Below are 15,735 nucleotides of genomic sequence, written 5' to 3'. Positions count from 1 at the left end.
TAAAACTCATTAACTTGCCTTGCTGACTTATTATCTGTCATTTTTTTTAGGAGTGTGATAATATTTTGCTTAATTAAACATCATCAATGAAAACAGTATTTTGTCAAATTGTACACTGCAAAAACTCAAAATCTTACCAAGTACAATTGTCTCATTTTTAGTCAAAATGTCTTATACATCTTGATTTAAGATACATTTACTTGGATGCTGGATGCTGAAAAGGCCTTTGACAGGGTAGAGTGGCGATACCTGTTTTATGCTCTCTCTAAGTTTGGTTTTGGACCAGTCATTCTTGGCTGGGTGAAGACCCTCTATAACAAACCAGTTGCATCAATTAAAACTAATGGCTTAGTATCTGAACCTTTCCAACTCCAAAGATCCACCCGGCAGGGTTGCCCCGCCTCACCATCTCTATTTATTCTGGCTCTTGAACCTCTTGCATGTGCTATACGAGCAGAGAGAAAAATAACTGGCATCAACATTGGGGGATATGATTTTAAAGTTAATTTATTTGCTGATGATTTGTTATTAACAATGTCACAACCAAGTCTGTCAATTCCTCATCAATGCATATGGAAGGTTCTCAGGTTATAAGGTAAATTATAACAAGAGTGAAGCCATCCCCTTAAACCACCTAACCTTCTCTTCACACCTAGATTCCGCCCCTTTTCAATGGAAACCAAATATGAAATATCTTGGGTTAAACATTAAGACTCCTATAAAAGACATTTTTGATTTAAATGACCAACACCTCCTTAAAAAGATCAGGGATGACGTCAAAAGATGGACAGTCTTACCTATTTTATTATGGGGCAGGGTAGATGTGATAAAGATGAATATTTTACCTATACTATTATTTCTTATATCGGCTTTACCACTTAAATTCCCCCCTTACTGGTTCAAAGAAATTAACAAGTTATTTATAGGTTTTCTATGGAGGGACAAGAAACCCAGAATCCGCTTTAAAAGGTTGACCATGCCAAGGAAAAATGGGGGACTGGGAGTTCCAGATATTTACTCCTATTATCTTGCTTTTAATGCTAGATTCCCTTTGTTAAGGGCTCTACACATGCAAGAATGAGGTAGGCAGTTGGAAAAAAACTTTCCTTTTTGATAAAGCTTATAGTTAGAGCTGGCTCAGGCTTGGACCAGCTTTTGTCATGCTGCTATAGGCCTAGACTGCCGGGGGAACTGGCGCACTGACACACTGGGATCCTAGCTCACCCCCTTCCCCCCAACCCCTTCATCACTTACTTTAACTCTGCCTGTCCCATTAAAGTTACTAACCATAGACCTTTCTGGAGTCCCTGAGCTCCATTGTCTCGTAGATTCCTCTGAGCTGCCGTAGACGTGCACCTGCTGTGGACGATCTGGACTCCAGCTGATACCGACGTACTGGACTTCAGCCACAACAGCTTCTACTACTCGTCTCATCACTATCACCTCTCTCTCTTACTCCCCTCTATCTGTCTTTCCAGACCCAACTTGGTCGAGGCATGATGGCTGTCTAACATGAGTCTGGTTCTGCCTGAGGTTTCTGCCTGTTAAAAGGAAGTTTTTCCTCGCCACTGTAACTAGCTAAATACTGCGATGTGCAATGCTCATGATGGATTAAGGTGGGGTCAGACTGAGTCTTATCCTGTCTTGAAGTTGGGTCTCTGTTCATAATTTGACATAGTGTGGTCTAGACCTCCTATGTTTGTAAAAGCGTCCTAAGATAACATTTGTTGTGATTTGGCGCTATACAAATAAAGATTGATTGATTGATTGATTGATTGATTGATTGATTGATTGATTGATTGATAGATAAAGAAATGATTTTCATGAGGTACAAGGAGGAAGACAAGTGTTGATAATCACAAGGGGTTTACTTTTGATTGTTGGTGTAAATATGAAGATTTGTGGGAGTGCACTAGTATAACGCCAGATAATAGTGAATAAAGAGGTAGGATTAGATCAGTTTGAACTTATTCCTACTCCTTTTCACACATGTAAAGTCAAATGTTTCAGTGCTTGTTAATGGAACTGATTGATTTTGTTTCTTTTGTATAACTATTTTTAATTTTTTTTGTATGTTTGTATAACTATTTCTTCTTTTCTATTTATATGTTTTTTTTTCTATTTTCCTTTAACATGTTCGAAATAAAGACATCAAATCAAAATAAAAAAAAAATCAAATCAAGTTAGTGATGATTAGCATCAATTGCCACCTGAAAAATGTCTTCCTCATCTCAATTCAGTTCTATTAATTTCACAAAAATGTAGCAAACCAACCACTGTTATCATTAGAGAATAGAATATAATCTGTTTTATTATTGTTATTATTATTATTACTCTATTCTAAATATGTTTTGCAATTACATCAAGTTTGACTTGCATTTTCTACACAAAATTCCATTGAAATTTCTGATGTGTCTGTCTGAAGCCCACCTTAGTATTCACTAAGTTACATGTTAACACAAGGTGGAAAGATATTCTCTCTATTGTTTCAGCATTACAAGTGCAAAACTTATTCTTGCCAGAAAAATACCTTTTGTCCAAAACAGTGGAAACCCAAATATGCAATTTTTTAACCTGCAGGAAACATGGGCAGCTGCAATCAAAAGCAGTTCATAAAACTACTCAAGATAAGGATGTGGTTGATGACAGAATTGGAAAACAGTGATTAGTCCGTCACCATAGTGATCCATTATGGCCTTGTATGTTACAAGTCACCATAGGGATCCATTATGGCCTGGTATGTTACAAACTGAGATTTAGAGTAATCAGGTAAAGAGCGAGGGCTGAGAGAAGTCTGTCGACAGTTTCTGGTCTCAAGCTACACGGGTGGTGGAGACAAACAGTTGGAGGGTTGGCTGCAGCAGCTTTATTAAAATCTCCTTCTGTGTAAACCTCTTCCTCACACACACACACACACACACACACACACACACACACACACACACACACACACACACACACACACATACACACACACAGACAATGAACCTAAAACACCTACACTTAAAAACTCCTACTAAAATCCAACAAATCAGAAGTGCCTGTGTACGCGCAGGTGAGTATATTTGCTGTTCATTGTGTGTGTGTGTGTGTGTGTGTGTGTGTGTGTGTGTGTGTGTGTTTGTGTGTGTGTGTGTCAGGGCCAAGACTGAATACCTGTGCTGTTCAGCTTGCACAGGATGACTCAGCAGCATTCAGCCCCCACGGGAGCACACGCTGCCTGTTAGCGCTCGGCTAATAAGACGCCTGCTTGAGGTGATGCGTCACCATCCCACCTGAACACTGCAGAGAGGAGGAGAATGAGCGAGAGAGAAGGAGAGAGAGAAGAAGGGAGGGAAGAGATGCAGATGTAGCTATTAGAGAGAGGGAAGTGTCTTGAAGATGAGTGCACCTGTCTCTGAGCACAAGCTGCTCTTATTCACTTGCTCTCTTGTGAGTGTATGTGGCACAAAGAAAAATGTACCTTGGTAGCTACTCATACACTTTGTACTGAGGAATGTCTATCATACTGTTTTCAATGGATGTACATAAAAAGTTATCTGTATGTACAGAAATTATTTATTAATTTGGTCCAGCTCACATAAAGAAGAAATTAAGGATTCAGTTATTATTCCTGTCCAGCACGTCATCACAGCTAAACAAACAAAAGGGTGGAGTGTTTCTGTCACCTAGACCACGTTTGACTACTATGAAGAGTACAAGCCACAGGCATATTGCACAAACCCATTGAATACTTGTTTAATGTTGTAAAACACAACACTCTCTTGGGTGAGGGTCTTGTGTCTCTTTGAGAAAACAATTCCCCCAAATATCCTCCTTAACATTTTAGGCTGTGTTAATTATCAACAAAATGAATGCTAGGAACAAACTGATCACACATGGAATAGGAGATCAATCGGTGGAAAGGAGTTCAAGCATACTTTACCTATGCCTTTTGTCAATGTGGCAAACAAATTCATGTCATTTTAAATGCAACTCAAACACAACAATCACAGACAATGGAGGACATAGAGGCATGGTGTACTTGCTAACCCTAACCTCGTCAACGGACCTCGTCAACGAAGAAACTTTGTGTGCAGACATTGTACAGTACTGATGTCATTTTTTAAAAATGGCGGGTTTGTTTCCTGTGTTGGGCGTCGCGCTCATGACTCTTCAGTGACGACATTCTCTGACCAATCAGTAGCCGGCAGTCTGTCGATGTCACCTTTTAGTAGTATCGGCTCAGCTCGCTTGTAACCAGAGCAGAGCAGGTACGAAAAAACTGGTATCTGACACGAGGTACTGCGCCTGTGGAAACGCAACACAAACCGAGTAGAGTCGAGTCAAGTTTAGTAGAGTAGGGCTAAGATGGGCCGGTGGAAAAGGGCCATTAGTTTCCAATCAATACCAAGTAACTTGAACAAGTTCACTCAGGGTCTTGCTCACACTGTCAAGATTCTAATTTGCATGACCAGCAATTCCCTATTTATTACCCCTCACCTGTGTCACCTGGCATCCTGCTTTGCTTCATTTATGATTTGCTCTGTGAACATAATGGCATCTGTACAATTGTGTTTGAGAGAGGTGATATCACCTTTTAGGTACATTTTTAGCATGTACAGCAACTGTAGAGATACAAAGAAATCTTGCACATGCTAGAAATTCAGTTTCTTCATATTATCTATTCATGGTAGTGAGGAAAAGTGCAAATCACTCATTTGGAAGTTGAACATGAAGCTCAGCATGCCTGCAATCTTGTTGAAAGGTAGTTGTCTCAGTGTTTAAACCAAAGTTCCACACCACACAAGGAGATAAGTTTATTGAGTTAGTTGTGCATCAAGTAGCCCGGCAGAAAGAGAGTCAGGATGGGGGTTACGTCTTGGTGTTATCCTGCCAGAGCTGATCTTAACCCCAGGCTGTGCCTGGAATCAGACAAGGGCACAGAAGAATTGAACACAAGTTGAGTAGTAAGGGATAAGGGTAATTGAAGTAGAGTAAGGTGAGGGAGGGTGGGTTGAAGAGTAACAGACCAACAGTTTGAGTGGGCTGGCTACGTTTAAGTAGGCTTGTCAGGTGATTGAGGGTGTGGTTTAGGCGTGGTCCTGCTCCCGAATCTAAGTTAACACCTTAACTTCATGTAAAGTCAGTTTTTTCAGTAAGGTGATTAAGTCAAGATCAACATGAGTGTAGTAAAGTCCTCTGACTACTGACCTCATGCATGTTTATAAAAGCAAACTGCAACAGAATGCCTCATTACAGCTCTTTCAATCATCTGACCTCTGGCTTGTTTTTGCTACATTCTAACAATGCGTAACAAATACTGTACATAAAATCCATGATGAAATACGTTTACCTGATATGAATTATGGCCACAACAATGAAAACAGATCCCAGGTTAAAGAAAACAGACTTTTTAAAATCACATGTCATTTCATGTCTGGCTCTGCCAAAAACACCAACGCACAGAGATGCACAGACACATCAAAATACAGGCTATCTGACAGGCTGACACACACACACACACACACACACACACACACACACACACACACACACACACACACACACACACACACACACACACACACACACACACACACACACATTGCCATTATTTGGAGCCCACTGGCAATGTCTGGCACTTCCTTGGACTATGTTTTTTTTGTGTGTGTGGGAGAGCATGTGTGAAGAACACACCATAATGTGCAGGGTGGTTTGAGGTCAGATTGAAGAAGACTATTCATAGCTCAGACGTTATCCAGCTATCCAAGTATCTTGTCCACACCCAAGGAATTTGCTCACACTGGCTTCATTCTTACTACAAAGAAAAGAGAGAAATTCAACACAATTCAGCTAATTACAGTTTGTTGAAAGTTGATTGCACACACTAATACCCCAGAGTTTCCTAAACCAAGAGGGAAAACAGACACTGACATAAAGACATTTTTTCACCTTTAATGTTACACAGAGAGAATTTGTGTTAATCTGACCTAGACTTGCCCCAGACTGAAGTGTCACAAGGACTCAGGCTTTAAAAACCCTGTGCACATTTGTTCACTTTTCTCTCTCAAATGTACATGCCCCAAGAAGAAAGACATTTAAAGCTCCGCTTTTACCCACATAATCAGTTAAGGCAACACAGACAGCAAGGCTACAAGGAGAAGATGCAGAGGGAGTCCAGACCACAAAATGCATGCTGTCATCATTGCCCACGCCTATGACGTAAGGTATGATCATCAGATGAAGTCAAGATCTAGAAGAATACCAACTGAAATCAACTCTTTATCTCGGAAAACAGAGTAAATAAAATTAATAGATATATGTCCATTTAAGGCTTCTGTAGTAGGCTCTAGTTTAGTAATCTATTACCAGTTAAATTTGAGCAATTTAATTTAGCTTGTTAGCCGGCTAACACTTGCTCGATGGAATTGTGGTTATGTATCGTTATTCATAGACAACCTGGCAACTTTGGTATCTTTGGATGAAAATACAAAGCCTTTGTATCCGTGTATAGGGTATTTTTCATAATAAGGTTGTTGGGGTAGGGAAAGTCCAGGGAATTTATACGGGAGATACATCAGAATGGGAGGGGACGGTAGATGGGGTTGAAATACGAGAGAAACCCAGGAAAATGTGAATTTTGGCAGGTATGCTCAGTTTGAGTCAAAGTGGCCAGCAAACCAACAGAATAACATTTGTCCTCCTTTGAGCTACACAACTAGCAAAAGTGATATTGTTGTAACTTCCTGTTTATACTTCTCAGGGTTAACATTTACTATTCTCACTCATCTAAAAACTGAATTTAAATACATTCCTCTTCTATTTGCTTAAGACACTCTGTGATTCAATTTAAGGTTTTCCATCGCCTCCACTGGTCCAAAGTCAGGTTATGTAAAATGCGTCCCGCCTTTGATCCCATATGTGACCGATGCAGACAAACACCAGGCACCATCTCACATACGTTTTGGTCCTGCCCAAAACTAGACGGTTTTTGGAAATTGATATTTACAACTTTTTCCAAATGTTACAGATACTGTTTAAATGGAAAGAAAAATATCCTCCAACTTTTAAATCATGGATACATTATGTTATTCATCATTTGACATTTGAGAAAATATGATACACCACAAGAGGCAATGTCCAGAAATTGTATGACATCTGGCAACCTTTTTTAACTTATATAGGAAAAATGCACGTGAAAGATATTATAAATTAGAGCTGATGACCCCACAATATTCCAGGTAATCTCTTATTTATTTAATTTCTCTTATTTATTTATGTACTTATTTATTTATTGATTAGTATATTCGTATTATGTGTGTACATGCATACATGTGTGTATGCATTTATGTGCATATATTTGTGTGTGTGTGTGTGTGTGTGTGTGTGTCTATGTATGCATATATGTATCTTCTTTATTTCATTTATTTATTAATTTTTTTAAATTTAATTTTGTCTTCTCACGATTTATTTTGTTTTCTTTTTTCTTTACTAAGTAAGGTACATTTGGAAAGGGGCTCTGTTGGAGCTTTGGGGGTGGGGGGAGGGGGATGTTTCATCGTTCAAAAAATGAGACATCATTATTGTTTATGTTTGTTTGTGTATAACTGTCGAAAAATCAACAACAAGACCTTGACCAAAAAAACCAAACTGAATTTCTATGAAAATCTGTTCTGCAGAAGAAAATGTTGGTGCTTGATGTACCTGGTCAAAAGTGGTTCGGCCACTTCACAGATACACCTGGAGTGTTTCTCATCACCAGGAGAGCTGATTATGTTCTTCTCACGGTAAGAAAAAATCTGGAGCTTTAAGGCAGGACATTCTACAGGAATGTCTTTGTTATTGTGCTCATATACACTCCAAGAAGGAAGTGAAAATCTCTCTGCTATGTGGACGAGCATCAAATGGTAAGTGTGTGTGTCTGTATATGTGTATTTGGGTGTGGTTGTGTGTGTGTGTGTGTGTGTGCAAGCAAGCTGTCAGAGTGAGTGTGTCTTAAGGGTGGTCAGTGGTCAGTTCATGTCAGGACAGAAGAGCTTGGTGCTTGATTACAACCCTGCCTGTTAGGAGACAAACACACAAAGTTACACACACTACAACCTCGATCACATACTCCCGCCTACAGTATCTCCAACTTGACATGTCCCGTCAATTTATATTCGAGTGTTAAAGAGAGAGAGGATTATCAGAAAATCAACACAACCTTTAAGTAAATATTCAGTAACACCTTCACTTATCACACATTAATTAAGCACCAATGAACTAACACATTTATCTACACCCTCCTCCAACCTTTCTGTCCCAGAAATGTACTTTCAAACCCACTGGCTGTGTGCGTTCCTTGTGAATATTTGTCATTTCTTTGCATGGTTGAGTGTGTATATAGGATTTTAGGTGCATCTTAATCACGCTCTGCTGCGCCTGTGTCTTGTGTGGTAGCTCTGCCTACATGTTGTCTGTGAATATCAAGTGACAGTAGGTACCAGACCAGAGAAGGGACAGCCCCAAACAGGCAACGAGGTGGGGGGAGGTGAGAAAGGCAGAAAGGATGGTAGAGCACCCGGGGGTGCTTTCCATGGTGCTGGGCAAGACGTGAAGGTCATGTCGCTAAGCATCAGATCAGCTGGGCCGCCGGCCTGGGCGGGGTGCGTTTGTGTGTTTCTCAAAGGACGGTATCATGAAACGCTCTCTAGGCATCACAGTGTTTCTCTGCTGGTTGAACTCTGAAGACAAAAAGTCAAAAAATGAATTTTCAGAGGTTACAGGTTTTTATTTTTTATCATATGGAGATGTCCTTACTGGATTTGTGCCCCCCATATTTGGCTGCATGTTGTGCATTATATGAACAATTCAAATCATTACTATTGGTTATGTTAATCTGCTCTTGTTTGAATATGTGGAGATATTGTTGCATGCATTGATCTGTGGGTTAAAGTGTTGATTTGTAACAAATCTGCAGATATTATTCTACTCCACAATTGATATTAGACAATACAAGTGCCAGAAAGCAAATCATAGCGTTTAAGGGCGGTAAAGACGGCTGGAAAAGAAGCAGAAATCAAACGGATAAATGAAGAAAAAATGAAGAAAAAATGAAGAAAAAATGAAGAAAAAAAGAAGAAAAAAAGAGAAAAGAGAAAAAACAACACAGGAATAAACAAAATAAACTGACAAGCTAAGTTCTGTTTGATGGCTTTGAGAGGTGAAATGAAGTGTAAATATGTATATGTGAATTTGTGCGTGTATATGTCGGGGTGTGAAAGATGATGAGTAAAGGAGGTTGCATAGTACCTTTCAGCTAATTGTTTTGGTTTTATGGCATTAAACTTACCTTACCGTCTTACTGTGGATTTCTGCAGCACTTGGAAGCTGTTTTTAATGTTGCTCTGATAAATCACTGCACGACCACCAGCTCTTTATATCAGACAGAGTTAACAACTAGCAGCCAAACAAAGTGCAAACAGCAGCAAAAGTTATTTCCCTCAAGAGTTGGTGGAGGTCAGATCAGAGCAAAATGGGGAGTGAATAATGGACTTGCATTTGCCAGTTCACCAAGATAAAAGCTAAATCTCAAACAGCAAAAGTGACGCCAGGACAACCTGATCACACGTCATATCAAATCAACACATGACACAAACAACATGGAGGTCATTTTCAATGTTATAACCTGTCCTGCAATCCATGCAATAGCAGCTGGTGAGTGTACCAGTGACTTGTTAAACCATGGCAGTGATAATAGCAACGATGTTAATAGTTGTTACATTTGCCCTATTTATGTTTAAAGTTTGTCAACTGCAAAGCCTGGGAATAAGTGCTGAATGAGGACAGAAATGTCAACATACATACTCCTGCAGAAGTCCTGTTCACCTTGTCCAACGTCAACTTCAATGGAAATGTCCAATGTAATGTGAATTATAACAAATAATCAAGCTAATGTTTTAACTTGGGCCTGTATGCACGTCCAGCCATTACACAAACGGGACCATCCGTCTTGATGTACCGTTATGGAACGTCCCATTTGGCCGTAACGTTAGCCGCATGCACGACTGCAAATAATTGGCTAATTGCGCCATGAAAGCGAGGCCAGTGCAAAACGTCATTTGTCCAGGGAACCTCCTGGAAAACCCTGATCCAATAAATACGAATTACGAACTATGCATAAACAACAATAAACATGGCGAGCGGCACCGGTGTGACTGAGAGAGGATCAAGAAAAACTATTTTTCAGCGGAAGAAGAAATGGATATTTTATTACAAGAATATAGAATGAACAAACAGCTATTATCAGCAAGTCAATTGTCAAAGATAACAAACAAGGAGAAAGGGACAGTTTGGCTTCAGATCATGAACCAGGTAAATACGTGTGGTGTTTCTGAGCCATAGTAGAAGACCTACGATGTCCACCATCCTTTAAACAGCCTAACAGATGCGGTAATCCTGCCCTGTAATGGTGGGGTCGACCACCATTAAATGTAATGCTTTGTTGGGGCGTTAACCTGGCTCATGCATACTGCTAATCCATTTTTTTTTCACCATTAGTACAAACGGCCCGTTTTCATGGCTAATGGCTGGACGTGCATACGGGCCTTGATAGTGAATTTAATGCTAGGGAGAGGGAGAAGAACAGGGCACAGACTGTGTGATCTTTCATCATTTATACTTCAGCTGTGTATCTTTCTACAGCTATTAGTAATGTTATGTTTAAATATCTGGCCTTAAGCATCATTTGGAACAGTGTTAGATACATCGGTGATGTAATTTGATGATCAACCTCAGCCATCTCTTCTTCTCTTTGTCATCACATTAATAAGTTAAAAGAATACTAATGAAGGTTGTTTAGACTCAAATGTGTTAAAAAATAACAGCAACAAACACAGCCCTACAGCATATTGAAAATACAATATGCATTAGCTGCTGGGATTCAGGAACAGCTTTATATGGAGGTGCGACGTCATCACTCAACGACTGAATAAAAGCACTACCAACTGTGGAGTTGGTAGTGCAGTATAAATGATTCATTTTGAAAATAATTCAATCAATTTATCTTTAAATCAATATTTCTGGCAACTGTTTCATCACTTTAGTTGGCAGCCAGGCAACAAGCAGGATAATACATAATGAACAAGTGGTGTTACCAATTACATTTTCATAACTGCCTGCTCCCAATACTTCATACCTGACTTAGTCCCTGACTATTAAGTAAATCAACCACAAAATGAAAGAAATAACTGTTCATTATTACAAAATGTGGATCAATCCAAACCCAAATAAACCAGAGCAACAATTTATCTTCTGTGTCTGTTGAAAGATTACATTCAGTCGGCTTTATTGAGTTGATTGGCATTCTGTTTTCACCTCATTATTTATGCAGAAATGGAGATGTGAGCAAAAATAAGTGAACTCAAAGGTAACATACTTTTCTTAAGGGTTAGAAGCATTTTCTTCTGCAGCTTTCAAACCTCACAGGTCTGATCCATGTAACGTTTTTCTAGTCCCTGAGAGGTTTTTGACCATAGTATTTTCATCTGGCAGCAACACAATGAAGTCAAAGGAAACAAGGAGAGGTATAATCATAATATAGAGACCTGAGTACATAGAGAATAGCCTGGATCATGATGTACCAGCAGAGAGCTCTTTGTGAGTCAGAAAATCAAAGTGGGATCAGGGAAAGAAACTGGGATGAGGGGAAGAAAGCATTCTTGACTCCAGAGTGAAAAAAGATCCTTGCTTCATTTGGAAGTTGCTTTCCTACTTCAACAGGGAGAACATTTGTATTTATGTGTGTGTGTTTCTGAGTGACTGAGACTGTCAGTGAATCATCAAGTCTCCTTCTCTACCAGTTCAATAAATAACCTTTTCCAAAAATGCCCGCTTTACTCACAGGTCAATTTCTCCTGCAGTCTGACAGGGAGGACTCCCCGGGGTGAAGGGAATGAGTCAAGGCACACAAGCGAAGATTTCCAATAAACAGACAGAAGCAAGGAGAACCATATGACTCACCATTCACCAAAATGTTTCTGCACCTTTTCTTAGACCTGTCTGCTCCAACCTAGTGTTTGAGTTACCTTTGAAAATGCTTTATTCTTTCTGCTTTTGAGTGAGGCTGTCACTTTGATTTTGTCATTTTTAGACATGAATCAAATTTGATATCAATACATGTACATGTATATATGTACAGTATCTCACAAAAGTGCGTACACCCCTCACATTTCTTCTAAAGCTGATGTACAAGAAAGCCCGCAAACAGTTTGCTAAAGACAGCAGACTAAGGACATGGATTACTGGAACCATGTCTTGTGGTCTGATGAGACCAAAATACATTTATTTGGTTCAGACAGTGTCAAGCGTGTGTGGCGGCAACTAGGTGAGGAGTACAAAAACAAGTGTGTTTTGCCTACAGTCAAGCATGGCGGAGGGAGTGTCATGGTCTGGGGCTGCATGAGTGCTGCTGGCACTGGGGAGCTACAGTTCATTGAGGGAACCATGAATGCCAACATGTACTGTGACATACTGAAGCAGAGCATGATCCCCTCCCTTCAAAAACTGGGCCACAGGGCAGTATTCCAACATGATAACGACCCCAAACACACCTCCAAGACGGCCCCTGCCTTGCTAAAGAAGCTGAGGGTAAAGGTGATGGAGTGGCCAAGCATGTTTCCAGACCTAAACCCTATTGAGCATCTGTGGGGCATCCTCAAACGGAAGGTGGAGGAGAGCAAGGTCTCTAACATCCACCATCTCCTTGAGGTCGTCACGGAGGAGTGGAAGAGGATTCCAGTGGCAACCTGTGAAGCTCTGGTGAACTCCATGCCCAAGAGGGTTAAGGCAGTGCTGGAAAATAATGGTGGACACACAAAATATTGACACTTTGGGCCCAATTTGGACATTTTCAGCTAGGGGTGTACTCACTTTTGTTGCCGGTGGTTTAGACATTAATGGCTGTGTGTTGAGTTATTTTGAGTGGATAGTAAATTTACACTGTTAAACAAGCTCTACACTGACTACTTTACATTGTATCAAAGTGTCATTTCTGCAGGGTTGTCCCATGAAACAATATAATTAGATATGTACAGAAATGTGAGGGGTGTACTCACTTTTGTGAGATACTGTAGTTCTATATTTGTACTAGAAGATTCCAGTTAGGAACTTCCTCTCTCTCCTGCCATTACAAACCATACAACAGACATGAAGAAGCTGTTACTCTTGCTTTGGCATAACAGTGAGCAACAGTGAAGCCCTTCCAACTACATCAGTACAGTGCACTGTCTGAAAAATTCAGCAGCTGATCAAGAACAGGAGCAATTCAAATGGCAAGCTTTACTGACATCATGTTTACTCGATGGTGACAGAAAGGTCAAAGAGTGAACAAGAATACATCCCGCAGCGTTGTGTGCAGTAATATCTAATGGATGACGACAGGTGTAGGTGGTGCAGCGGGCTGAGGGCGGTAAAACAGAGCTGGGGACACATCGAGGTTTTAGGTCGAGGTCGTAACACTCTCACGGAGATCACTGTCTGACCATTACATATCTTCTTCACATGCAAACACCAACTGATGTCAGAGTGAAAGAGGTAAGGGATCATAGTGTGTGTGTTATACTGCAGCATTGTTATAATAGCTCACACTTCATGAACATGATGTACTTTTCTATCGTTCACAAACATGCACATGAGGCATTAGCATCTCGGAAGAGAAACAGAAGGTCATCTTGAAAAATTTGTTGCAGGCAGAAAAAAGTAAGGGAACATTGTGATTTGTCCTAAAAAGGTCAGGAACAAAGTCTTTCAATTGGCTTTTAACTTTGTTACCCATCAGTACGGTGGCCCTGAGAGCTCACAGCACTGCAACTTAAGAAAACACATGCAAAAAGACAAAGCACAAGCATATTAAGAAAACATCTTCATCAACTTGACAACGCATGTGCAGCATTTACAAAAACGCGCTGCAAATAGACCACAACACAACACATTACAAAAACGCGCTGCAAAGACCACAACACAACACATTACAAAAACGCGCTGCAAAGACCACAACACAACACATTACAAAAACGCGCTGCAAAGACCACAACACAACACATTACAAAAACGCGCTGCAAATAGACCACAACACAACAGAAGTGTTTCCAGAGGACACTTACAAGTGATGCACACTTCCGGATATGCTTGTTGACGCGGGTTTTGAATCGGAGTGCTAGTTCTCTTACCGTCAGTGGTGTTGGAAGTGAGATAAAATAAGTAAGTGTTTTTGATTTATTTTAACATTGTGACCGCATGATTTACTCTATTGCAGTGATCACTGTTAAACTATCGTTAGCCTTTTGTTTGTAATTAGCATGCCAATTCTAATAACCTGATAAAATAAATACACACGGTTAATTCATTGTGAAACCATAGATTTGAAGTGGGGTATTGAGTCAATGTTCCTGATGTCTGTCTGTTATTTACTATAGTTACTCATGACTGTCACCAAGTAACGTTCAAGGACGAAAACGAATTCCAAAGATGCAGTTTGACAGCATGAATAATATTTTATGATGTATTCTGACCCATTCTACAAAGAAAGAACGGACAGCAGAAGACAATGTAACATGGTAACATGGAGTAAATCATGCGGTCACAATGTTAAAATAAATCAAAAACACTTACTTATTTTATCTCACTTCCAACACCACTGACGGTAAGAGAACTAGCACTCCGATTCAAAACCTGCGTCAACAAGCATATCCGGAAGTGTGCATCACTTGTAAGTGTCCTCTGGAAACACTTCGTCTATTTGCAGCGCGTTTTTGCAATGTGTTGTGGTCTTTGCAGCGCGTTTTTGTAATGTGTTGTGTTGTGGTCTATTTGCAGCGCGTTTTTGTAATGTGTTGTGTTGTGGTCTATTTGCAGCGCGTTTTTGTAATGTGTTGTGTTGTGGTCTTTGCAGCGCGTTTTTGTAATGTGTTGTGTTGTGGTCTATTTGCAGCGCGTTTTTGTAATGTGTTGTGTTGTGTTCTTTGCAGCGCGTTTTTGTAATGTGTTGTGTTGTGGTCTATTTGCAGCGCGTTTTTGTAATGTGTTGTGTTGTGGTCTTTGCAGCGCGTTTTTGTAATGTGTTGTGTTGTGGTCTATTTGCAGCACGTTTTTGTAATGTGTTGTGTTGTGGTCTATTTGCAGCGCGTTTTTGTAAATGCTGCACATGCGTTGTCAAGTTGATGAAGATGTTTTCCTAATATGCTTGTGCTTTGTCTTTTTGCATGTGTTTTCTTAAGTTGCAGTGCTGTGAGCTCTCAGGGCCACCGTACATCAGAACCTTTGCAGGACTGTTTGTAAAGGTCCTCTATGATGTCTTCATCCTTTCTTTTTTTTAAACAATCTTTTTACTGGGTTTTGCTTTTAACAGAGGGCAGAATCACATTTAATGTAGAAAAATACAGTACATAGATACAAAAAGACAGCCCCCGACCTGCCCACCACCCCCCACCCTCCCCAACCCACCCTGTTAAGGTCCAGTCCAAGCGGCAAACTCCGGTCTCAAACGATGAAGCCAATGCGGAAGTGCTATAAACTGCAATACATCGAAAATCCGCTTGAGGCTGGCTGCAGAAACAGCGGATACCACATAGACATGAATGGGAAAAAGACGATCTTTGCAGCATTAATAAACATGTTTACAGCCTGGTTAAAAAAACGGCTTGGCCCTACAACGCTAATCTCTCTAATGGCACACACTGTACGGGGGTGAATTTTTTTCTAACATGACGGTTAAGA

This window comes from Notolabrus celidotus, chromosome 1, assembly GCF_009762535.1.
Source record: "Notolabrus celidotus isolate fNotCel1 chromosome 1, fNotCel1.pri, whole genome shotgun sequence".
Taxonomy (NCBI): Eukaryota; Metazoa; Chordata; class Actinopteri; order Labriformes; family Labridae; genus Notolabrus; species Notolabrus celidotus.
This window is presented reverse-complemented; position numbering follows the sequence as displayed.